The 27,324-nt window shown below is 42.6% G+C and overlaps 1 pseudogene; it reads right to left on the bottom strand.

Annotated features, from left to right (window-relative positions):
• Positions 1 to 27,324, bottom strand: part of LOC122545411 (centrosome-associated protein 350-like) — a 1,525,564-nt pseudogene that overhangs the window by 1,105,598 nt on the left and 392,642 nt on the right.

The raw sequence follows: 27,324 nt of genomic DNA, 5'->3' as shown, positions 1-27,324 counted from the left end.
CCGAAATGACTGCACCGTCCTTCTTCCACTGCACCTCCAGCTCATCGGGATAGAAGTGATTGGCAAGGCACACCAGGGTGGCAGTGCCCTTGGCATTGACCTGCTCCGGGGAGGGGGGCAGCAGGGTCAGCTTGGGCTGAGTATTCTTACGGCCTGAAAGACAAGAGAAACAATTTGAATCCCTGCCTTTTGAAGGGATTTTAACTCTCTGAACATGAACTGACAAAACAGTCCATTTTGAACATTTGTATTCAATACCTAACAAACCCCATAAAAGAACAGACATTGTTTAAAGTGCATCTTGGGATGTGGGTGTCACTGGCAGGGCCAGCATTTATTGCGCATCCCTAATTGCCCCTGAGAAGGTGATGGTGAAAGAGAAGGGACAGTCTTGGACCATTGTTTAGGGAATGAATGTGGGCAGCTGGAAGGGCTATCAATGGGGGAGCATTTCAGTGATAGTGATCAGAACTCAGTGAGATTGAGAGGAGGGATGAAAATGGAAAACCATGGAGCAAGTGTAAAAGTTTTCATTTGGGAACAAACCATTTTACTGAACTGGGCAGCGATTAGGTAAAAGTGAGCTGAAAGACAAAATGCAGGGGTGAAATTAACCAGGACCTGAGGAAAGCAAAGAGCTGACAGGATGAGATGTGTCCAAATGAAGTGAAGGAAATCCCAGTGATGTTTATAATCACAGAAAGAACAAGAAGAGAATGAAGGAATGTATGGGGCCCATTCGAGAGCAGGAAGGGAACTTGTGTGCGGTGGTACAAGATGGAGCAATGGTTCCTCATGAAATCTTTCGGTCGGTTTTCACAAAAGAGAGGGACAAAGCAGAAACTGTAGTTCAGAAGGAGGACTGTGCAACATTGGAACGGCATCTTTCACATCTGAAAGACTCCTAGTTCATCCAAAGAAACGAAAGATTCATGCTGTCCCAAAGACATTTGCAGACAGTGTGGGACTTGTTTGAAATGAGGTCACTGAGGAATGCAGGAAATGTGGAAGCCAGATTGTACACAGCAGGATCCCACAAGCAACAATGAACCAAGGAACATTTTGAGTGATGTTTGTTCAGGGATAAATATCAGCCTGAATATGATTCAAAGAGAAAATAACTGGAACAGTTGGATGAAAAATGAGAAAATGAAAGCTAAAGGAGAAGGGAGGATTACTGGTTAGTGATGGGATTGATTGTTACCAGGAAATAAAAGGATGGGACAGAATATTGTGAATGTCATATTGTACTGAGGGAACTTAAAGTGCAGGGAATCTCAATTACAGACCAAACTTAAAGGCTTTGTCTCTTAATGCATGACCCATTCAGAATAGTGTAGACAAAGCTTTACCACACAAACCAAGGTAAATCAAGCTTCGAGGAACAAGTAGATGACCTCGAAAATCAAGGTTGGAGAAAAATCTACAGATCTTGGGCTGACCTGAGCATGTAGAAGGTGAAAACCTCGCTGATTTCCTCAAGAGGTGGCTTCCGGAGTTGCTGGGCCTGGAGATCGAGTCGGGCCGGGTGAGTGTGGAGTGGGCCGACCGCATCGTGATGTGTAGGTCTGGGCCGGCCCAGTGCCCCCGCCCCGTCCTAGTGCAACTCCAGCATCACAAGGAAAAGCATTTAATAATAGAAACAGCCCAGAAGACTGGGAAGGGATCCACAGGCTTTGGCTTATAAAGGTTTGAAAATAATGTTATTTCATGAATTTTCTGGGGCCATAATTAAGAAAAGAAAGACCTTTGATGATGTCAAGAAAAAAAAACATTCAATACTCTCTGAGGTACCCGGCGATGCTACGTTTCAGTTATGGGGGAACTGTCTACAACTTTGACTCGGTGGAAAAAGTAAAAGAACTTTTGAACTCGCTGAAATGATAGACTTTGACCGAGGAGGAAGAAGGAAAAGAGGCGAGCGGACAATGGCATAATGTAATTTTTTTTAATCTTCTCTGTCTTTGTTCTTTTCCCTTTTGGGGTCTCGCGCTTTATAGGCTTGGTATTGCTTTAGTGAGAGATCCGGTATGTTTTATATTATAGCTGTTTGGTGGTTATTAGCTATTCTATTGTTCTGATTTGCTGGGTGAGGGTGGTTACTCCTTTGATGTAAAGGTGTGTGGGGTTGAGATGAGAAGGGGGAGGGGTGGGTGTCCATTGTTAACTTGTCGGAGTGGAAATAATATGTTCTTTTCCCCATTGCTTGGCTGTGGGGCGTGTCCTTAACTGGAAGGTGCTGGGATGGTTGTGAGGTTGGGAGTGAAAGGCCCCTATGGGCAAGGGGTGGATCTCTGGAAATTTGTGTTTTTGTGTTTATTTATTGACATTAGGAGTAGTGGTTAGTTTTTTTTAGTTTTAGTAGTTTTGGTGGCGTTTGTAGAAATAGTCTTTAGATTTGATAAAGTCTGTGTTTTTCTTCCCACTCGTCACACATTGAATGGGCTTGTTCCTCTCGGTGGACTGCGGGCTGTAGTGTGTGGTCATGGCTAGCGATCTGTTCAGGTGGTGCACCTGGAATATAAAGGGGAGCCATTCCCCCATTAAAAGGAAGAAGGTGCTCTCAAATTTTAAGAGGGAAAGGGTTGACATCGCTCTACTGCAAGAGATGCATTTGACTGACAGGGAACATCTGAAGTTACAGCAGGGAGAATACGATACGGTGTTCTTCTCCTCCTTCAACTCCAAAAGCAGAGGAGTGGCCATACTGGTATGAAGGAACCTCCCATTTCAGGTGATAGATCAAACTAAGGATGAGCTTGGATGGTTCATTATTCTCAAGGCTCTGGGACACGGAGAAGTGTATGCCATCCTGAACGTTTACTGTCCCCCGGCGCATCCTCTCAAGTTTTTAGCTGATGCAATCTCTAAGTTAATGGCTCTTGGGATGCGCCGTATGATTACAGGAGGAGACTTTAATAGTCTCATGGGCCCTGGGGTGGACAGGATGCCAAGGGGGCTGTCAGGTACACCTCTGCAGACTAGACAGTTAGTGGACTTTTGTGAGGAGTTGGGGCTAGTGGATGTGTGGAGGTGTCTCCACCCGAATGGGAGGGACTTTACCTTTTATTCCAACCGCACAAGTGCCACACAAGAATTGAAATGTTCTTTGTTCCTTCGGTTTATTTGGACTTGGTGTTAACCGCAGGATTGGGAGCATTACTATTTCGGACAATGTGGCAGTATATTTAGATGTTAAGACCAAAGGTAGTGGAGTAGACACACAGCAATGTCACACAAATCCGTTTCTGTTGAAGGATGACAACTTTGTACAGTGTATCACAAGGGAGTACAGGGTTTTTTGGGACATCAATCTGGGTGTGGCCATTAATCCATCAGTGCTCTGGGAAACCACCAAAGCATTCTTAAGGGGTTTGATTATTTCACACTTGATAATGAGAAGGAGGCAGAGAGGAGAGCAGCAGCTGATACTTGAGGCCCAGCTGAAGGCAGCCAAATCGGTACATTATCCCAGACCATCCGGGGTCAAATTGCAACGGGTCACGGCTCTCCGGGCTGCTCTGGACTCAGTGCTCACACAAGTGGCAAAGAGAGGGGTCTCCTTTGCAAAGCAAAGGCTGTTTGAATATGGGGATAAGCCTCTAGATCCCTGACTTACCTGGCTAGGAAGGAAAGTGCTCCACAGTCCATTGTGTTAATCAGGGAGAGAATTGGCAATGTCACTCATGATCTGAGGAAGATCGATGCCAGAATTCGGGAGTCCGATGCAGAGTTATACCGGTCAGAGGGCTGTGGGGATGGAGAAGTGAGAAGGGAATCCTCTTTTCAAAACTTGGACCTCCCTGGTATAAATGCAGATCAGGCCTCCCTTTTAAATGTACCTCTGACAGTACAGGGGGTGCAAGAGGCGGTAAGGCAGGTCCAACGTGGTAAGGCACCTGGTCCAGACGGATTCCCATGTGGATTTTACAAGGAGCTCATACACATGTCAGCTGAACCACTGCTAGAGCTGTATAGCCATTCTCTAAACCTTTCTGACAGAGGCTAATATCGCTCTCTCTTACAGAGGCTAATATCGCTCTTATTTTAAAGAAAGGGAAATACCCTGAGGATTGTGCATTGTATAGACCCATCTCGTTGTTGAATGTGGATTTTAAAATTCTATCAGAGGTGTTAGCTCTCAGACTGGAGAAGGTGCTGCCTGTTATTATAAAAGAGGAGCAGACGGGTTTTATCAAGGGCCGCAGCTCCTCCAACAACATCAGGCAGGTATTGAACATAGTGCAACTATGTCAGCAGAGAATGATTCCGGGTTTGGTGGTCTCCCTGGAGGCAGAAAAGGCTTTTGATCGGGTGGAATGGTCGTATCTCTTTGCTGTTCTAGATCGTTTTGGTCTGGGAGGGGCCTTTGCCAGGTGGGTAGCAATGTTATATAAAGACCCCAAGGTGGCGGTTATCGTGAATGGGGTTAAATTGAGTAATTTTGGTGTGGGGAGGGGCAGCCGACAGGGATGTCCCCTGTTGCCCCTACGGTTTACCTTGGTACTTGAACCACTGGCAGGGACTGTCTGAAAAGACCCTGAAATTTTCTTTCCCCAAAGGTGGGAGTTGGGGAATACAAAATCACTCTCGAGAAGGACAATGTCCTACTGTTTTTACCTAACCCCGAAAAGTCCATACCCCAGCTAATACAAAACATTAAATTATTTGGCAGCTTTTTGCGATACACAATAAATTTTCCAAAATCGGAAGTCCTGCCTGTGGGGGATTGGTGGAGGTACTGAAGCTGGAGGATGGAATGGAGTTTCCTTTTAGATGGTCACAGAAAGCTTTTCTCCATCTGGGAATTTTTATTGCCCCTCACTTCCCGCAACTGTATGGAGCTAACTTTGTGTGGCTGTTTGAGAGTGTAAAGCAGGACTTGCAGCGATGGGAGGGAATAACCAGATCATGGCTCGGCCGTATAGCCTTGATTAAAATGAATGTTGTTCCTTGGTTGTTATATCCTGTGAGGATGCTCCCTTTGTTATTACCCAACCAGGTGCTGTGGAGGTTTGCGGGATGGCTTGGATCATTTATTTGGTGCTGTCGGCGCAACTTAATTAAATTTACCAAGTTGCAACTTCCGCAGGATATGTGGGTGTGGTGGACCTCCCAGATCTGAAGAGATATCAAACCGGCACCCTGTTGTCATATGTAGGTGAATGGGTGCGTAATGACTCAAAGTCGATGTGGCTTGATGTAGAGGCCTCACAGGCGAGGTGCCCCTTCACAAGCTTACTGTTCATGGCTAAGATGAGATTGGTAGGTGCGCATTGTGAAAGTCTGATTATCATAAATACGGTAAGGCATGGAGGATAATGCGGCAGGGTGGGGGCAATTTGCAATTCACTCCGTTAGTGGGAACCCCAGGATTTAGACTGGGATCAAAGGTCTCTGGCGTCAGAGCATAGAAACGGAAAGGAATCCCCTGTCTGGGAGATTTATTTGAGGGAGAGCTCTTGATGTCTTTTAGCCAATTAGGTCAGAAACACAGAATCCCGAAGAGGGGCGTTTTCCGATATTTCCAGGTTAGGAAGACTACGTTCTTGACCCAGCCCTACAAGTCGGATACAGAATGAAGAGTGCTCTGATGTGGGGGTGGTCTTTCAGTTAGTACCATATATCATCTGCAGAGAGGGAATTCCTTGGGGGACATGGAGAGAGTCAAGGAAATTTGGAATCAGGAGTTAGGGAAAGAAATCTCATCGGAAATGGGGGAATGAGAGAGAGAGAGAGAGAGAGAGGAGAGAGATTGCACAATATTCGGTAACATTCATAACTCCTCAGATACTGAAGCAGTCTATGTTCAAAGGCAACAAGATCTACACAATATGCAGGTTTGGACTGGCAAGAAGCAAGTGATTTTTGCACCAAAACTGCCAGTCAATAACCATCTCCAGTAGGAGGCCTGTGACCAGTGGTGGCCTACAAGGATCGGTGCTGGGTTCACTGCTTTTTGTCATTTACATAAATGATTTGGATGTGAACATGGAACATAGTATGGTTCCCCTCCCTCCACCTTATCTCAGTCCCAACCCTCGGACTCAGTACCGCCTTCTTGACCTGCAATCTTCTTCCCGACCTCTCCGCCCCCACCCCCTCTATGGCCTACCACCCCCACCTTAACCTCCTTCCACCTATTGCATTCCCAACACCCCTCCCCCAAGTCCCTCCTCCCTATCTTTTACCTTAGCCTGCTTGGCACACCGTGCTCATTCCTGAAGAAGGGCTTATGCCCGAAACGTCAATTCTCCTGCTCCTTGGATGCTGCCTGACCCGCTGCCTTTTTCCAGCAACACATTTTTCAGCTCTGATCTCCAGCATCTGCAGTCCTCACTTTCTCCACATACTTTGGTTAGTACGTTTGCAGATATCATCAAACTTGGAGGTGCAGTGGACAGTAAGAAGGTTCACAATACAACAAGATCTCGAAAAGATGGGCTGAGGAGTTGCAGATGAAGTTTAATTCAGATAAATGTGAGGTGCTGCATTTTGGAAAGCCAAATCAGGTCAGGACTTATACACTCAATGGTAAAGCATTGGGGAGTCTTGCTGAGCAAAGAGACCTTGGAGTGCAGGTTCATAGTTCCTTGCAAGTGGAGTGACAAGGAAACAGGATAGTGAATGTTTGCCTTTATTGGTCAGAGCACTGAGTATAGGAGTTGGGAGGTCATGTTGCGGCTGTAGAAGGACACTGATTAGGCCTCTTTTTAAATACTCTATGCAATTCTGGACTCCCTGCTCTGGGAAGGATGTTGTGAATCTTGAAAGGGTTATGAAAAGATTTACAAGGATGTTGTCAGGGTTGGGAGTTCTCTGCTATAGGAAGAGGATGAATTGGTTGAGGCTATTTTCCCTGGAGCAAAGAAGACTGAGGGGTGACTGTGTAAAGATTTTATAAAATCATGAGGGGCATGGATAGGGTAAATAGATAAGTCTTTTAACCGGTGTAGGAAATCCAAAACTGTAGGGCATAGGTGAGACTAGAAACACAGGACTGTCACCTGCAAGTGCCCCTCCAAGACACTCACCATCCTGACTTCGAAAAATATCACTGTTTCTACAGGATTGCTGTATCAAATTACTGGAATAGACAATAGACAATAGGTGCAGAAGTAGGCCATTCTGCCCTTCGAGCCTGCACCACCATTCAATATGATCATGGCTGATCATCCTTAATCAGTATCCTGTTCCTGCCTTAGCTCCATAACCCTTGATTCCACTATCCTTGAGAGCTCTATCCAACTCTTTCTTAAATGAATCCAGAGACTGGGACTCCACTGCCCTCTGGGGCAGAGCATTCCACACAGCCACCGCTCTCTGGGTGAAGAAGTCTCTCCTCATTTCTGTCCTAAATGGTCTACCCCGTATTTTTAAGCTGTGTCCTCTGGCTCAGCACTCACTCATCAGCGGAAACATGTTTCCTGCCTCCAGAGTGTCCAATCCTTTAATAATCTTATACGTCTCAATCAGATCCCCTCTCAGTCTTCTAAACCCAAGGGTATACAAGCCCAGTCGCTCCAGTCTTTCAGCGTAAGGTAGTCCCGCCATTCCAGGAATTGACCTCGTGAACCTACGCTGCACTCCCTCAATAGCCAGAATGTCTTTCCTCAAATTTGGAGACCAGAACTGGACACTGTACTCCAGGTGTGGTCTCACCAGGACCCTGTACAGCTGCAGAAGAACCTCTTTGCTTCTATACTCAATCCCTCATGTTATGAAGGCCAGCATGCTATTAGCCCTCTTCACTACCTGTTGTACCTGCATGCTTACCTTCATTTACTGGTGTACAAGAACACCCAGATCTCTTTGTACTGCCCCTTTACCTAAATTGATGCCATTTAGGTAGTAATCTGCCTTCCTGTTCTTGCCACCAAAATGGATAACCATACATTTATCCACATTGAACTGCATCTGCCATGCATCTGACCACTAAGGGCATTGTGAGTCTACCTACAGCACATGGACTGCAGTGGTTACAAAAGATAGCTCACCAGGTTCTCAAAAGCAACTAGGATCAGTCAATAAATGCTGGCCAGCCGGCGATGCCCAGAGCCTGAGAGTCATTTTAAAAAAATGTTTATTGAGGAGTTTAGAATTAAAATGGAGTTTCTTGGTGTTTAATGAGCTTAGAGGAAAATATTTTCTTTTGTTTGTTCATGGAATGTGGGCATCATTGTCTGGCCAGCACTTATTGCCCCTTCTTAGTTGTCCTTGAGAAAATGGTGCTGAGCTGGACCCACAATCTCATTAGGGTGGGACTTCCCAGAAGCAGTGACAGATTTCAAGTCAGGATAGTGGCCACTCTTTACAAGATGAGTCACTCACTTAATCGACCTACATATTTTAACTCCAACCAGCATCACACTTGCAACATTTTTCCTGACAAGTAGGTCAAAGGGATTACATTACCTTCGCTTCATTTAAATTCTGTGGGTTCCTCGCTCGTTTGAAAAAAACAGAGCTAATTTGGCTTGGCTTCATCCATGGAGGTCAGCTGGAACTGGGATCTTCAGAAAACATCTCAGTGAAAATTTCTCTCGTCATGTTAAATACAAGCTGGAAGAAGGAAAAGAGTAACAGAGAAAAGATTATATTAGATACGTCCTCGCCCCCCCAAAAAAATGTTTCTTAGATTGCTACAGTGAAAACAAAAGGGAATACTGTTCAAAATATATAAAATAACAACTTACCACGATCTGAACCAAGGATACATTTAGAATATCAATGATTACAGGAGAAAAGGCAAAAGAGAGATTAGAGAAGGGGTTTAATAGGATTGCAGAACTACCAAGGGTAGGTGCAGATGTATTAGATAAGATTACCTGCATAATACTAAGGAAGGCACCACAACATAAAAGGAGGCAAACCTTTGAAACAAAATGAATGACACCTATGGGACGTGCTGCAAATAGAAAGCAAACTATCATGGCTCCAATTATTACATCCTAAAATTCGACCAGAGGATTATCGGGCAGCTAACTCCTCGTTCAAAAAAAGCAAAACAGGAATTTTGTGATTAGTTAGTTTTGCTTCATTTGTTGGTAAATTAAGAGTGAACAATATGGAGTGAAGTATGAGCACTTGAAGAGACCGTAGCTAATCAGGAGAAATGAGCATGAATTTCTAATGAGCAGGTTGTGAACCTACCAAACAATTTGACAAGGTTGTATTTGTAAAAGAGCAGATTAGTGGGAAAAAGTTTACATGATTGACTTGAAATTATTTCAAGTAGTTGCCTCTGAGAAGACCAATGGCAAAACTCAAGGGCACCTCAAATGAAGGGGAGCATAGTCAAATGGATAGAGGTGGTTGGGAAAATGCAGATCAGGGTAAAATAAAGATTTCACACAAGAAAGGTGTGGAGAATGGAAGGGACCCACAAGAGCACATGCTCAGATTGCCCTTAATTGTTATAGTAATAAACACAATCTTGACTTGGGAATTTAAGAGAAGGAAACCAAACGATTCGAACTTGGGTTGAAGGGACAGAGATGGAATTGTAATGCAGTGACAGATACAGAAGAATATTTACCGGAAGATGGAATTGAAGTTGAGAGTGAGACGAAGTCAAACATTGAGAAGATAAAAAAGGAATTACACCTGAAACGGTAAAATCCTAATCCGATTACAGCAAAGGCCACAAAGTATTCAAACATACAGGGCATTTAAGGTGATAGATATGGCCATTAAAAAACAGCTGGCTCTTCCAACTGGACACAAACAATTTAAGTCACATTAAGTTGTGTAATGGAAAATTATCCATTTACTGTGAAATTTGAAAGAGAATGCTTTTCTAAAACTTAATGCTGTGCTGAGCTTTGTAAACAATACTTTGAGGAGGTCTGCAGTCAGCTGTTTGAATTTTGTAAACATTCACCTTGACCTTGCGATAGTCGTACTCAGCGAAAGCTGAAGAACTGTCATGTCCAAGACCAGGGGATGAGAGAATAACTATTTGAGTTTTCCCAGTCTTTGCCTTTGAGAGCGTGATAAGAAACAGTATAAGGCAAGTATCTGAACAATGCTCAGATACCCCTTACATTGAGGCATCTTGCTGAATGTACTGGGTCAATTCTGCAGAATGTAAATAAAGCTCCTTTCTTTGCTCTTGCTAATAGTTGAGTCAAGTCGATTTAATTTCCATGACAGTTGCATAAGGTCTTCAAATATTTTGGTCAATTTTGGGAATCTCAACATAGTGCATATTCTCAAGATGTTGTCAGGAAAAGAGGGACAGACATGATCACAGATTGAGAAGTTCAACATTTGAGGCACTATTTAATTGAAAATTATGGAGTGACACGTGGAAGATCATGATTCTATAGAGTTTTAAGAAGGTGAATAATAATCATATATTGTCTTATCAACAAATGGAAACAGCAATAGAAAGACAGAAATGATACAGAAGAACTTGAAACAAATACTGAGTGACTGGAAGAGACACCATATATTATGTAAATAGAAGCAGAAACTATAGATTCTCAGACTTAGCAAAGTTATGACAGATGGGATTTAATGGATAACAGTATGATGATGATGAGGATGATAAATTAATAATGGGAGAGTACAAACAGTGGAAGAGAAAGGGCTTTGGACTTTTAGGGAAGGAGCAAAATGATATATTGAATTCAATGCAGTCATCAGGATCGAGATAATGTTTTTAACATGCTCTGTTATACATATCATCAATCAGAGCTGCTGTGGAGCACTATTAACCCATACCTTTCTTGTTTAACTAAGGGAAAATAATTTTGTGTTCAAATGCCAAAAGCTGAATCTCACCTCACAAAAAACTCTTAGATTAGATTACTTACAGTGTGAAAACAGGCCCTTCGGCCCAACAAGTCCACACTGACCCGCCGAAGTGTATACCACCCAGGTCCATACCCCTACATTTACCCCTTCACCGAACACTACGGGCAATTTAGCATGGACAATTCACCTGACCTGCACATTTTTGGATTGTGGGAGGAAACCGGAGCACCCGGAGGAAACCCACGCAGACACGGGGAGAATGTGCAAACTCCACACAGAGAGTCGCCTGAGGCGGGAATTGAACCCGAGTCTCTGGCGTTCTAAGGCTGCAGTGCTAACCACTGTGCCACCGTGCCGCCCACACTCTCTGCATCTTTCTATTTATTATACTTAGGGGAATGAACGATTTCAGACTGAATGTTCTGAGCTTCAGCTTTCCAAAATCAGATCATTTTCAGTTGAATGCTGCACCCCTTTTATATTCCTGCAATTTGTAGGTAAATGCAAATCAGAAAAGAATGTGTCAGTTTAGTCAGGATGTTGCTGTATCAAATCAAAGTGACCCAAGCTCCTATTTCAGCGATTTCCTACATTGAATGCTCAGAAAGGAATGGACAGTATGAGAACTTGTCAAGCACTTACATGAAAAGAGCTGCTTGTCCAATCAATGTTAATATGTGCAACCATAAACCCTTCTGTTCTTCTAATCAGATGGTCATTCAGTCTCTGGACTTTGCTTCAGAACACTACGCTGGATAAACTGTGTGTGAACTGAACAAGCCAGAGATTGAAAAGCATGATTCAAAACTTAGTTTTAAAAAAAACCTCTTTAAAAACATTGCCTCCCTTTGAGGGAAGGTCAGAAAAGTGCAGGAGGAAAAGATTTGAATTTCAATAGCAAGCTTTAAGTTCTAAACTCAATAATTACACAGTAGAAATTGTCACTAAATCCTTGAGAAATAATCGGGTGTACTTATACGTATTTTGGGTGGCACGGTGCACAGTGGTTAGCACTGCTGCCTCAGCGCCAGAGATCCGGGTTCAATTCCCGCCTCAGGCGACTGACTGTGTGGAGTTTGCACGTTCTCCCCGTGTCTGCGTGGGTTTCCTCCGGGTGCTCCGGTTTCTTCCCACAGTCAAAAGATGTGCAGGTCAGGTGAATTGGCCATGCTAAATTGCCCGTAGTGTTAGGTAAGGGGTAAATGTAGGGGTATGGGTGGGTTGCGCTTCGGCGGGGCGGTGTGGGCTTGTTGGGCCGAAGGGCCTGTTTCCACACTGTAAAGTAATCTAACCTAATCTAATCTAATCTAATATTTTGAGAATTGATGGGCAAGGTAGAAAACAACGAGACACCAGAAATTTTAAGTACATTCCCCACAACTTGATTTTATCACCCACAAATATATTTCACAATTTATCAAGATATTCCTCACAACAGTCTTTTGGTAAAGGGTCATTGGGAAAGTGGAACACTCTGAAAATGATGACCTGCAAAATGTGCCTGAAGAAAGTGGAGTTGTATTTTGAAATATTGTTCGGGAAACAACAACAATCCTGTCATTGGTCCACCATCCTGTTGTCGGTATGACAGGGACACAATCCTTTATTCGAAACCCTCGGGACCAGCTGGTGTGCAGAATTCGGAATTCTTTAGTTTTCAGATTAAGTGACAGTTTAACAGTAAAACTTTTAAAACTCTTACTGAACAGCAGACCCACCTGTGAAAACTATGAGCCCTGAGACAGAACTGACGCCTGCCAGTGCTGGGCCACACCCCCAGTGTGATGTGGGTCGAGTGGGTGTGGAGTGAACCCAAACAATCTTGTTAATTAGACAAAAAAAAATTCACGACAAAAACTTCAGATTTCGGAGCTTTTCAGATTTCGGTATTTCGAATAAAGAATTGTCTGTTTGTTCAAATGTGGGAATTAACGAGCTCTGGAATCATTACTAAAACAATTGCATCAATGCTTCGAGACCTTCTCCCTTTCAAATTGCAGACTGAACTCGACTATATTATGATTACTGCCTCCTAAGTGCTCCCTTAGTTTAAGATCTTTTACAACATCTGGCTCATTACATAGCACTAAGTCCAAAATAGCCTGCTCTCTTGTAGGCTCCATCACAAGCTGTTCCTAAAAGCAATCCTGTAAGCATTCCATGCATTCCCTTTCTTTGGATCATAATGTGACATATGATGGAGTTGAATACTTCACATGCAAGGACAAATGTGGCATCTTTGCTCCTCCCCACAAGATTTCCCTTCAACCTGAACATTATGGGGATGGCATCGATACAACTGAAGATGAAAGGGACCTACTTGTGGAGGATAAATTAGGTCAAGACTATAAAACGTGTTGTGATGAAGGAAAAAAGCCAGAGCTTTCAAAAGAAGTAACAGAACGGCAGGCGGAAGAGTTTGAGCTCAGTAAGACTTTAAGCTGAGTTAATTTAAAAACAGCTTGAATGATCAAAATGCAAGTAATCAGTTTTCTGAACCAAGTACCTTTGACTTACTGCACAGTATTAATGAATCTAGCAAGGCAGTGGTAACTTTTGGAGATGACCAAAATTTAAAAGAGAGCTTGCCCAAATCTGGTGAGGAGGAACGATTGGCAAACTTGTGTGAAGACCAGAATGAAGAAAACATTAATGATACTGATGTGTTCATAGAGAAAGCATCCAAGGCAGTACTAGAGACCAATAACACATCTCCAATTCTTGAAATTCAGGTGGAGACTGTCTCATCGGTACAGATCACCACTGTTCCAAAACTCCTAGCCACGTGTTTACTTCCCTAACTTGCTTATCCCTATGACAATTAGCACGTGACTCGGGCAGTAATCCAGAGATTATGACCCTCGAGGACCTATTCTTCAATTTCCTTCCTAGTGCTTGATACTCCCCACACAGGCCCAGATGCCTAGCCTTGTCTATGCTGTTAGTGCCAACATGGATCACAACAACTGGATCTTCTCCCTCCTGCTCCAATATCCGTTCAAACTAATCGGAGATGTCTGGCACACTGGCACCGGGCAGGCAACACACCGTGTGGGACTCCCAATCCGGCTTGCAAAGGATACTATCTGTCCGCTAATTACAGAATTCCCTGTAACAACTACTTGTCTTTTTACTCCCCGTCTTGAATGGCCTTCTGCACCATGTTGCAGTGGCCAGCTGGCTTATCCTGCCCACAGCCCTTTTCCTCACCCATACAGGAAGCAAAAATTGCAAATCTGTTCAACACGGTCAAGGGTTGAGGTTCCTCCACTCCTGAACTCAGAGTCCCCCTACGTGCCTCACTTATAGTCACACCCTGTTGTTCCTGATCACTAACTGAATTTGAATTACTTAATCTACCGGGTGTGACTGCCTCCTGAAACAAAGCGTCCAGGTAACTCTCCCACTCCCGGATGTGCCGCAGTGTTTGAAGCTCAGATTCCAGATCATTAATTCTGATCCGGAGTTCTTTTAGCAAACAACACTTGCTGCAGATATGGTCACTGCCCTTCACAATGGGATCAGCCAGCTCCCACACCATACAGCTACAGCACATCACCTGTCCAGCCATCTCTACTAATTTAATTCATTTATACAAATTTATGAATTAAATAATTTCTAGTACTTCTCTATGGTCTTATTCAACTAACTAACTAATAGCCAACTTTTAATCAATCACACAAAACACAAGAAATATCAATTGAAACACCTTACCTTAGCAACACACGGGAGGCCATTTTTTTGGTGAGAGGAGGGGGCGCGGGGGGTGACACTTCACGTGTAGCATCTTGGGATTCAGCTGCTGCCCAAATATATACCCACCGGTCCGCTGCACCCTCTCCCTCTGCTGCTCCTTTAAAAGCCTCACTTACCCAGCAGTCTCATGTCCATTCCTGTTCAGTGTTCGCTCTGCCACGGTAAGTTTTTATATTTTAAAGTTATCTTCCCATCAGGTCTCTGGTCCTCGCTGTCGCTCCTCCCACTCCACCTGCCACCGAAGAATTGAAGAACAGTGAACTCTCGAGATAAGTTTTACATTTTCAAGTTACCTTCCCATCAGGCCTCTGGTCCTTGCTGAAGGTGCCTGAGCTGCATAGAGGGAGAAATGTTTTCACTTGTGAGGCTGACTGAACAGGAAGTTAACATTAACGAATTGAATCACAAATTCAAAACAAAACATCATTCCCTGAGAAAGGTAACAACATGAAACTTGCTAGAGCCGGGAATGCTGAAGTTGAATAGCACAAATTTGTGAAAGGGGAAATTAGATAAGTACCTCAGGGAGAAATATACAGAAGGATGCACTGATGGGATGAGACAAAGTGGGAGTAGACTCGCATGGAGACGAAATAACTGCACAAATCTGTTGGGCCAAAAGGCACGTTTCTATTCTGTAAAGTCTCTGTAAAAGTACTGGTCTCATTAACTAAAGAACCACTTCATCACCAACTTATTTGGACAAAAGGGGTTCCACTAGGGCATAAAAGAGAAATACAAGAGGCATCCCTTCGTAAGGTTACAATTAATGTCCATTACTGAAAGTACTTCTGCAGAGAGGGAGGTTTAATCTTCGGTTTCTCAGTAGCAGCGGAGTACAGAGTTTTAATCTGCAGTTTGGTTGAGTTTGAGCTGGCAACATCAAGATCTGTACTGAGTTCAGCTTCAGTCTTCTTTACAAACTCATCATAGGACTGAAAGAAACACGGACAGAAAGTGAAATCAAACATTGGGACTTAAAGAAGTACACATGACACTACTTTGCCAACTGCACTGAATTCAATGTACTTCTGAATATTTTTTCAACTTTTCTGGCAACTAAGGAATTTGGTTTTCAGCAAATTACTCCAGTGAGGACCCAAGTTTTCAATTCAATCAGAAAGTTGAAGCATTTTCTGGATGTCTGCAGGAGAACCAGACAGGTAAGCCAAAAACAGATAAAGCATTTATCATTTGAAATAATAGAAAATTCAGATGTAGGATGCAGTGTTCATAATCGTGATGTAATGCTGCAATGTAAAACTGGACAATTCCGAAACTGAAGCACTTACCAAAATATGGGTCATCCAATCACGTTTTCTCCTGCCAAATTTTTTCATCTTCTGCCAAGCTGTCTTCTGCTATTGGTCTTGATTGAATCCAAACAACTTCATAACTTCATTAGAAATGAAGATCTGGGGATAGATGCACAGGAGAAATGGCAGCTGTTGCAAACACCCTAAATACACAGACAAAACAATCCACAATCCATTATCCGTCTCCAAAACTGCTCAATGAAGATGCAAAATTGGATGAAACTCAAAGCATGTTCTATTTAACAAAAATCTGCTAAATGCTTGAAAACTGAATGACAATTGAAGTGAATAACATCAGTGAGATCCAAAAGCAGAAACAAAACAATATTAAGGTAGCATGCAACATTCCCAGATTGTGAGAAGGTTTGACACTTTCTCTTGCCTAAGACCTCGGCTGCGAAAATTAATTATTTCACTTAACGATTCACTGCATTACGTGGTTCAGCACTTTGCCAACAGCACTTTCTAAGAAGCCTCTGCTCCGTCGAATTCCAGAAATGTTCTGCCTTTCATAGACTGTAGGCAGACAACTGAAGATCAGCGCTATGGGAAGTCTCACAATAAATATTGGGGCTGATGTGGATTCATAAAGTGGACCCAGCATTTCAGGAAGGTCAAATCGTTCTCAGTTTAACAGATGAGTTCATCAAAGCTATATGACCTAACCACTGACCACTGCCTCACATGGCTCCAGGCAGGAAGTGTTTGATAGGTTTCCCGGCTAACACCACCAAAGGCAAGTAACATGCCCAGAAATGTAGGTGTGGGAAATAGTACAGTTCAGACTGAAGACACAGTCGAGTCGAGTTATAAAGACAAAACAAAGGAAATGAACAGTCCCAAATTTGCTCTGTGAATGAAAAGCTGATGTCCAAACATGCCCATTCTCAGTCCCTGGCAAAGTGCAACACTTCACAAACTGTGCTCAAAGTGAAGTCAGGCTAGACAATGAGCAGCTTGATATTGACTTTAGACCGTGGTAAAAAGTTCACATTGCAGGTGTTTCAAGTCTGAGTTACTGGAAGAAGTCATCCAGTGTACACTTCAATGTCAGTGCTACACAGTAAAATAGAAGTTGCATTGTTGTAATAGGAAAGAACTTGGTCTGCGTGCTGGACAATACTTTTTAACCAATGCTCAAGTCATCCACCTTAACCTCAAATTGCCAAAAACAACTTGCAAATATACATCACATTTCACACTTGTAGCATGTTGTTCCCAACCTTTGAAGTATATTCATTATTAAAATATCGTCAAAAGCTGCAACAAACTTTCACACAGCAAGTTCCCACAAATTAGAGAAATGGTTCAGTAAACATTGAGCCAGACTGACTCATGTAGTAGATTGACCAGGACCATGAGGGAGAACTCCACTCCTCTTCAATGTCACACCAAAACTCTTTTAAAAAACTCACCCAAGGGGGAAAATGGGGCCTCACTTCGAAAACAATATTTCAGTACTGCACCAGGACCGTCATCCAGGATTTCACTTCAGCGTTTGCTTAATCCCCTCTGCTGACTGAGGAAAAGTGCCACTGAGCCGTGGCTAACACTCAGAGCTATTACATTGTGTCTCCAGTTGGGAGTAAAATGAGGTTCCTCGAGGATCATCGGGGAGATCAGAGTAAAATGGGGCTCCTCAGTTCCTGATCTTACTTCCATCATAAGGTCAGAAGTGCAGATGGTTGCACAATATTCAGTACCATTCACAGACTTAGTATCTGAGGAGTTATGTTCAAAGGCAACAAGAGCTGGACAATATGCAGGTTGGACTGGCAAGAGGCAAGTAAGTTTTGCACCAAAACTGCCAGTTAATGACCATCTCCAGTAGGATGCCTGTGACCAGTGGTGTGCCACAAGGATCGGTGTTGGGTTCACTGCTTTTCTTAGGTTACATAAATGATCTGGATGTGAACATGGGACATAGTATGGTTAGTAAGTTTGCAGATGACACTAAAAATAGAGGTGTAGTGGACAGTGTTGCATCTTGTGAAGGCAAATCGGGGCAAGACGTATATACTCAATGGTAACGTCCTGGGGAGTGTTGCTGAATAAAGAGACCTTGGAATGTATGTTCATAGTTCCTTGAAAGTGGAGTCACAAGTAGACAGGATAGTGAAGGCGGTATTTGTTATGCTTGCCTTTATTGATCAGGGCATTGAGTTTAGGAGTTGAAAAATCACGTTGCGGCTGTACATGACTCTGATTCGGCCTCTTTTAGAATACCGTGTGCAATTCTGGACTCCCTGTTCTCGGCGGGATTTTGTGAATCTTGAAAGGGTTATGCAAAGCTTTACAAGGATGTTGCCAGGGTTGGGGGGGGTTCTGCTATAGGAAGAGGATGAATTGGTTGGGGCTATTTTCCCTGCAGCATCGGAGGCTGAGGGGCGACTGTATAAAGATATTTAAAAGGTATCTAGATGAGTATATGCATAGAAAGGTTTTCAGAGGAAAAAGGGCCAAACGCTAGCGAGGGGACTAGATTTTATCTCGGATAACTGGTCAGTATGCACAAGTTGAACCAAAGGGTCTGTTTCTGAGCTGTACAACTCTATAACGCTCAGAATATTCAACCAATGGCCCTTGTCATTCAATGGTGTTACCATCACTGAATCCTTCACTATGAACTTCATGGGGGTTACCATGGACCAGAAACTCATCTGGACTCATCATATAAATACTGTGGGCTACAAGGGCAGGTCAGAGACTTGGAATACTGTGGTGTATAACTCACCTCCTGAATCCCCATAGCAAATCCACCGAGTACAAAGCACAAGTCAGGAGTCTGATGGAATACACCCCACTTGCCTGGATGAGTGCAGCTCCAGTAACACACAATAAGCTCGCCACATCCAACACAAAGCAGCCCACTTGATTGGCACCACATCTGTAAGCAGCCAGGCCCTCCACCACCCTCCACTCAGTAGCAGCAGTGTGTACAATCTGCAAGATGCATTGCAGAAATTCAAAGATCTTTAGCCAGATCCTCCCAAATCTATGACCATTTAGATTTAGAAGGACAAGAACAGCAGAAACACAGGACTGTCACTTGCAAAAGCCCCTCCAAGCCACGCACCATTCTGATTTAGAAAAATATCACTGGTTCTTCAGGATTGCTGTATCAAATCCCTGGAATTCCCCCCTTTCAGGTATTGTGGGTCTACCTACAGCACATGGACTGCAGTGGTTACAAAAGATAGCTCACCAGGTTCTCAAAATCAACTAGGATCGGTCAATAAAGGCTGGCGAGCCGGCGATGCCCAGACCCTAGGAGTCATTTAAAAAATGTTCATTGAGGAGTTTAGAATTAAAATGGGGTTCCTTGGTGCTCAATGAGCTTTGAGTAATTTTTTTTGTTCATTCATGGAATGTGGGCGTTTATATAAATGTGGGCTAGCATTTATTGCCCCTTCCTAGTTGTCCTTGAGAAAATGGTAGATGGAAGTGGGTACTGCAGTTGCTGGAGATCAGAGTCAAGATTAGAGTGGTGCTGGCGTTGCACAGCTGGTCAGGCAGCATCCGAGGATGAAAGGCTTTTGCCCGAAACGTTGATTTTTCCTGCTCTTTAGATGCTGTATGATCTGCTGTGCTACACCAGCACCATTCTAATCTTGACAAGATGGTACTAACCTAGACCCACAATCTCATTAGGGAAGGACTTGCAAGAAGCAGTGGCAGAATTCCAAGTCAGGATGGTGGCCACTGTTTACAAATTGAGTCACTCACTTACACAATCTACATATTTTAGCTCCAGGTAAAAACAAGGACTGCAGATGGTGGAAACCAGAGTCTAGATGAGAGCGGTGCTGGAAAAGCACAGCAGGTCAGGCAGCATCCGAGGCTCCAACTAGCAGTGCATTTGCAACATTATTACTGACAAGTAGGACAAAAGGATTACATGGAATTATTACCTTCACTTCATTTAAATTCCTCGCTCGTTTGAAGAAAGCAGAGCTAATTCGGCTTGGCTTCATCCATGGGGCTTGGCTGGCACTGGGGTCTTCAGAAAACATCTCAGTGAGAATTTCTCTCGTCACGTTAAATACAAGCTGGAAGAAGTAAAAGGGTAACGGAGAAAAAATTATATTAGATACGCTCTTCCCCCCCAAAAAAAGCTCGTTAGATCACTACATGGAAAACAAAAAGGAATACTGTTCAAAATATATAAAGTAGCAACTGTTTGCTCGACGATCTGAACGAAGGATAAATTTAGAATATCATTGATTGCAGGAGAGAAGGTAAAAGAGAGATTCAAGAAAGGGTTTAATAGGATTGCAGAACGACCAAGGGTAGGTGCAGATGTATTCAACAAGGTTACTAATATAATACTAAGGAAGGCACCACAACATAAAATGAGGCAAATCTTTGAAACAAAATGAATGACATCTGTGGGACATGCTGGAAATAGAAAGCAAACTATCATGGCTCCAATTATTACCTCCTAAAAGTTGACCAGAGGATTGTCGGGCAGCTAACTCCTCGATCAAAATAAGAAAAACAGGAATTTCTCAATCAGTTAGTTTTGCTTCATTTGTTGGTAAATTAAGAGTTAAAAATATGGAGATAAATACAAGCACTTCAAGAGACAGTAGCTAATCAGGAGCAATTAGCATGAATTTGTGAACTATCAAATAATTTGACAAGGATGTATTAAAAAAAAGAGCAGATTAGTATGAAAAAAGTGTACATGGTTTATATGGATTTTCAGAAATTATTTCAAGAGTTGCCTCTGAGGAGACCAATGGCAAAACTCAAAAGCACCTCAAATGAAGAGGAGCACAATCAAATGGATAGAGGTGGTTGGGAAAATGCAAGGTTCAGGGTAAAGTAAAGATTTCACACAAGAAAGGTGTGGAGAATGGAAGGGACCCACAGGAGCCCATGCTCAGATTGCCCTTAATTGTTATAGTAATAAACACAATCTTGACTTGGGAATTTAAGAGAAGGAAACTAAACGATTCCAACTTGGGGTGAAGGGACAGAGATGGAATTGTAATGCAGTGACAGATACAGAAGAATATTTACCGGAAGATGGAATTGAAGTTGAGAGTGAGGTGAAGTCATACATTGAGTGGATAAGAAAAGGAATTACACCTGAAATGGCAAGATCCTAATCAGATCAGAGAAAAAGGCCACAAAGTATTCAAACATACAGGCCATCTAAAGTGATAGATATGGCCATTAAAAAAAAAACTGACACTTCCAACACAAATGATTTAAGCCATTAAGTTGCATAAGGTCTGAAAGAATATTTTGGTCAATTTTGGGAACCTCAACACAGCACAAATTCAGACTGAAAAGTGCAACCTTTAAGGGTTTCTTCGTCTGAAAATTATGGAGTGACCTGTGGAAGGTCAAGATTCTGGAAAGTTTTAAGAAGGTGATTCATAATTATATGTTGTATTATCAACCAATGGAAAGACAGATGATACAGAAGAATTTAAAAAAATGAGTGACTGGAAGAGACACCATATATTATGTAAATAGAAACAGAAACTATAGATTCTCAGAGTTGGCAAAGTGTTGGTAGATGGGATTTAGTGAATAACAGGATGATGATGAGGTTGATGATGATAAATTAACAATGGGAGTGTACAAACAGTGGAGGAGAAAGGGGCTTTGGACTTTTAGGGAAGGGACAAAATGGGAAATTGAATTCAAAGCTGTCATCAGGATCGAGATAATGTTTTTAACATGCTCTGTTATGCATATCATCAATCAGAGCTGCTGTGCAGCACAATTAACTCACCTTTCTTGCTTAATTGAGAAAAAACAATTTTGTATTCAAACGCAAAAGCTGAAGCTCACCTCCCAAAAAACCTTTTTGCTCACACTCTCTACATCTTTCCATTTATTATTCTCAAGATAGTCTGGGGGTATTCGTAGATCTCCTGAATCGTGGCCAAGTTCCTTCAACTTCCTCAGCCACTGCATGAACCATCTTCTCAACCTCTAAAGCATCAAGAGCTACAGAAAAGTAAGGATCCCTTTGGATTTTCAGAGGCACATCCTTTGGAGACTGGGTCTCCTGTACTGGCTGCTGTACTTTGCTACAGCTCAGCCCAAAGTCCTCATCAAACGAATCTCGGTCATCTACCAGGTCATCGAGTGCCTCATGACTCAAATCCAACTCTGCCAGGCGTTTGGCCAATTCTTACTGCCCACTTGTGCCAAACACTGGGCTACCCTGTTGCAAAGTACACAGACTATTGGTCTGTGTACTTTGGCCTCAGGCGACTGACTATGTGGAGTTTGCACATTCTCCCCGTGTCTGCATGGGTTTCCTCCGGGTGCTCCGGTTTCCTCCCACAGTCCAAAGATGTGCAGGTCAGGTGAATTGGCCATGCTAAATTGCCCGTAGTGTTAGGTGAGGGGTAAATGTAGGAGTACGGGTCGGTGTTGACTTGTTGGGCCGAAGGGCCTGTTTCCTCACTAAGTAATCTAACCTAAAAATCTAATCAATCTAGAAACTGAAGGTCAGGAACAAAACTGAAATCAAAGCATGAAAACGGGGAGACAAACAAACAAGAACTTTCTTTTTATATCTCAGAGTATGTCTGACGAGTTGGACATAGGCTGGAATTCATTTCCAATTTATTCTCAGCCATGTAATGAAAGTTAAGGTTTCCACATGGAATGACATTAAACAGTATATTTTATCAGACTGAGTACTCAAACTCAATACACAATTCAGTTAATGGAGTCAGGAGAAATGCTTTATACTCGTTTTCAATTTTTAAAAATAGTTGACTTGATCAAGGTGGTGAAAAAAATCATCTTTACAAAGTTGCAAAGTATCCCAAGTGGTCTTCCTGAGCTTTAAAAATACATTTGTTATGAAAAGAACACATCACACTGAGCAATATTTCATGAGGCTCAAAAAGGGAGAGATCCCACTGCTGACTATCATGGAATGTGGAGGATGGGGAGAATACAGCTTTTGAACAGTTTCGGGTCAGATACATTGGGATGAAATCAGCGAATATTCTTCAAACTATGCAATCACAAGAAATATGGCTAGTTATGAGTTACCATGGAGAAAGTAATGGCCATTTTAGGAAACTGATATAGACTGTTCAAATCTTTCCTGGTTCACAGTGTAAGTATGGAGAATCTCTTTATCTACTAACTGTTGTGTACTTAGGGGAATGAACGATTTCAGACTGAACGTTCTGAGCTTCAGCTTTCCAAAATCAGATCACTTTCAGTTGACTGCTGCACCCCTTTTTATTCCTGCGCTTTATAGGGCAACACAAATATTGACAAATCAGAAGAGCATGTGTCAGTTTAGTCAGGATGTTGCTGTGTCAAATCAAACTGACCCAAGCACCTATTTCAGTGACTTCCTGCATTGAATGCTCAGAAAGGAATGGACAGTATGAGAACTTGTCAAGCATTTTCATCAAAAGAGCTGCTTGTCCAATCAATGTTAATATGTGCAAACCATAAACCCTTCTGTTCTTCTAATCAGATGGTCATTCAGGCTCGGGACTTTGCTGGAAAAATTGTATGTGAACTGATTTAGCAAGAGATTGAAAAGCATGATTTTAAACTTAGTTTAAAAGGACATCTTTAAAAACACTTCCTCCCTTTTAGGGAAGGACAGAAAAGTGCAGGAGGAAAGGTTTTGAATTTCAATAGCAAATCCTTCAGTTCTAAACTCAATAATTACACAGTGGAAATGGTCACTAAACCTTGAGAAATAATCGGGTGTACTTATACATATTTTGAGAATTGATGGGCAAGGTAGAAAACACCGAGACACCAGAAATTTTATTAATATTGCCGAGAGCTGGATTTTATCACCCACAAATATATTTAACAATTTAACAGTCTTTTTGTAAAGGGTCCTTAATAAAGGGGAACACTCAGGGTAATTTCTGAAAATGAGACCTGCAAAATGTGCCTGAAAAAAGTGGAGTTGTATTTTGACATATTGTTACAGAAACAATGACAATCCTGTAAGTATGTTAAAACATGGGAATTTAAGAAGCTCTGGAATTATTAATAAAACAATTGCATCAATGCTTCGAGACCAATAACACATCTCCAATTCTTGAAATTCAAATCCATCCCAAAACAGGTTCAAAATTAATACTTGCAGGTCGAGGACAAAGATCTGGAGATAATACCTCCTCCTTATCATCATCACTGTCAGCTCTTTCAGATGTCTCCAATTGGATAACAGTCTTGTGTTCCTCCTCTCGATCCTTGGAAGGTGACCTGGGCCAGGATTCAACATCCAATTTGAACTGTAATCCTTGATTACTAAGTTGGATCTTCTCAGCTTGAGATTTTGTGATTTCATGCAATTGTTCAACAGTGTCATTGACAAAGGGAGATAGCTCAGGTGCACAATCCTTTATCTGAAATGCTCAGAACCAGCTGGTTCTCGGAATTCGGAACTCTTCAAATTTCAGAATAAGTGACAGTTTGATGGTGAAATGATTAAAAATCATACCGGAGGAGCATACTCACTCTGTAAAATGGGGCAATGAAACAGAATTGCGGTTTGCCAGTGCTGCTCACCCCACCTCCCACTACGTCACATCTGAGTGATACGCCAAACAACCATGTTAATGAGGAAATAACTTCACAAAAACAACTTTGGACTTGAGCTTTTCGGATTTCAGGATTCAGGTTAAAGGATTGTCTACCTATATCATATCAATGAAAGAATTGGCCTTTGAGTCACTGCTCTTCAGATCATCTCCGTTAAAGTCTTTCCTATCCTCACAATTGTCCTTGGGTTCCTCTCTTTTAATGTCCATGTGCTCCTCATGAATTTCCTCAGATTCAGGCTCGAGGAATGGTACTTTAAATTGAGCCTCAAGTTGGTCCTTTTGCCTGTTCAGTAAATCTAACAGAGGAGTTGAAGAGATCTCATGGATATTGAGTGAAAACCCCTCCCATTGTGCACTGGAAGAACACACAGACACAATGGTATTGATTTTGGTTTCTGTCTCCAGTACTGCCTTGGATGCCTTCTCTATGAACACATCATTCCAGTTCATGTTTTCTTCATTCTGGTCTTCACTCAAGTTTGCCAACCGTTCCTCCTCACCTGACTTGGACAAGCTCTCTTTTCAATTTTGGTCATCTCCAAAAGTTTCCACTGCCTTGCTAGATTCATTAATAACGTGCAGCAAGTCAAACTTACTTGGTTCAGAAAACTGATTACTTGCATTTTGATCATTCAAGTTGTTTTTAAATGGGGGGACAGAGCTTAAAGTCTACTTGCCCTCCAGGAGTATTACTTCGACCCAACTCTTCCGCCGGCAGTTCTGCTAATTCTTTTGAAAGCTCTGGCTCAACCTCCATCACATGTCCCATTATTACGGCCTTCTGGCGTATCCAGCCCCGCACCAGCCCAAAAGCCATTGGCAAAGCTAGTTCTGCCCTTGAAGCGAAGTGTCTCTGGTTGGATGCTACTAACTAAAATTCTTGCACCAATTTGGGATTCAGGCAGCTCATCGGTTTCAGGCAACATGGCTGTTTGAGTGTGACACGGACAGAGACAGTGTGATGGCATGGGAGTCTCATTGCTGGCATCACTTTGCTCTTCTCAGTTGGTGATTTCAAGTCTACAAGTTGTTCTGAATGCACGCTACCACAGCTGGGAGAGTATTTCTCACTCAGTCGCTCACTGATTTCATCATCCACACTGATACTTGGTGAAACACTTCGAGAAAGCTTCTTCCCTTCATTCATTCCCTCCTGCTGAAATGCTCAGGACAGGAGAGCACTTGGGCCTCAGTGTGATTTTTGTCACTGGTGATTTTGATCAGATCGCTGGGTGAGCCTCTGAGGTAGGTTACGCCCCCAGTGGGTATCCTGGTCCCAATCAACCCTGTCAGGGCTGGCACACAGCATTTGGGATCTTCCAATCACATGCAGAATTCCTTGAACTGACCAGTCAGGTATATTTGCATTCTTTTGTTGGCAATGAATTAAAGCAGCCATGCTTCAGATCGTTCTGAAACTTTCACTAATCAACAACCCAACATTGAACAACAAGACTAATGATTTCTGCCAAACATTCTCGACATTCTAAAACCCGACAGTTTTGTTATATCGCGATACTTCTTTGCTTCATCTTTCACAGAACAATTTCAGAATTAATTTAGGCAACACCAATCCGACCGAATCTGAGTCCCCTACTCCTCTCTTTTTTAAAAAAGTATCCTGGACTCTATTTTGGATCCACCTGTTAGTGGGTGTCCCCACCTCCTCTTTAATCTTTCCTGAATTAATTCGTACTAAGGCCGATCCCTGGTAAGCAGCGAGGGGTCAAGTGAACCACTAATGAATGAGGGAAACCAAATGGACAAAATACTCACGCCTGGCTGGCCGATTCCTCTACACTCAATAGCGGAGGACTCAAGGCACTTACACCGCTTCCCATAATCTGTCCGTACTGAGTCCGAGTCATAGCACCAGATGGGATTTGGGCCCAAGTGGACTGGGGCGGGGGGGGTTTCTGTTCCGTGATTGGTCAATAAGCACTCACATTCTGTCTGGTTCTTTAAGACTTCATTCATTATTTTTCATGTGGCCGGGCACAGATCGCCCAGAAACACAGAGGTTACACACTTCCGTGTTCCTCAGAGGAGCTGCACGCATGGCTTAAAACAAAGATATTTTTATACTTTTCTTTAAGAAAGGTACAAGCCATTATCGTATATTACATTCAGACAATTACCAATCAAGTTACAAAATAATCTTAACTGACAGCAACTTGGTCCAATGATATTTCCTGGGAACCAACTTTGTTTTCCAACACTTCAGCCACTCTTATCTCACGTACCGAATCTTTGCACCAGCACTTGAAGGTCAGTTAGATTGGCCAGTAATGTATCATCCAATCCAGTTATTTTGATGCTGTAAAGGAAGCATTGTCTGCTAATCTCTGTTGAGGCAGACTGTGATTAGTCAACTATGGACTATAACAGCGTTAAAAGCCATTTTATGCAGCTTTTAGCAGAATTGTCAATTTGCAGCCTAGAAGCCATTTTGTCATATTATTTGCATTAAGAAGCCATTTTGTTCCCATTTTAGTTCGTAAGAGCATGTGTGAAGTGGTTGTTCCTGACAACAACTGGTTACCTCAGTCTGCATTCAGGATTCAGATCCTCAGTAGCTAGAGATAGGGAAGTGGGAAGCAAAACAAAGGTCACATTTCATGTACAAAAGGGGATTGAATATGAATTGGCAGTGATTTAATTGTTTGAAAACTTACAGCATGGGGGTCGGATCACAGTATATGTGGCAGTTCTCTATTCCAACAATACTCAATACTTCGTAGGAATCTTTCACCCACTAGACTGCTTTAAGGCACATCTCAAAAACTCACCCAATATGAACATATAATATTCTGCAGCAGCAAGTGTACAACCTTCAGCCATCATTTCCTCTTTAAAAATAATGATCCATTCTTTCTTTTTCACATACAGAGTAAACAGATCGACTTTATTACAAATGCATTTTTTTA

The sequence above is a fragment of the Chiloscyllium plagiosum genome, unplaced genomic scaffold (genome assembly GCF_037043375.1).
Source record: "Chiloscyllium plagiosum isolate Xiang-an unplaced genomic scaffold, Cpla_swu_hap1 HiC_scaffold_9, whole genome shotgun sequence".
In the NCBI taxonomy this organism is placed as follows: Eukaryota; Metazoa; Chordata; class Chondrichthyes; order Orectolobiformes; family Hemiscylliidae; genus Chiloscyllium; species Chiloscyllium plagiosum.
The sequence above is the reverse complement of the archived record's forward strand: the minus strand, read 5'-3'. Positions and strand labels throughout refer to the sequence as shown.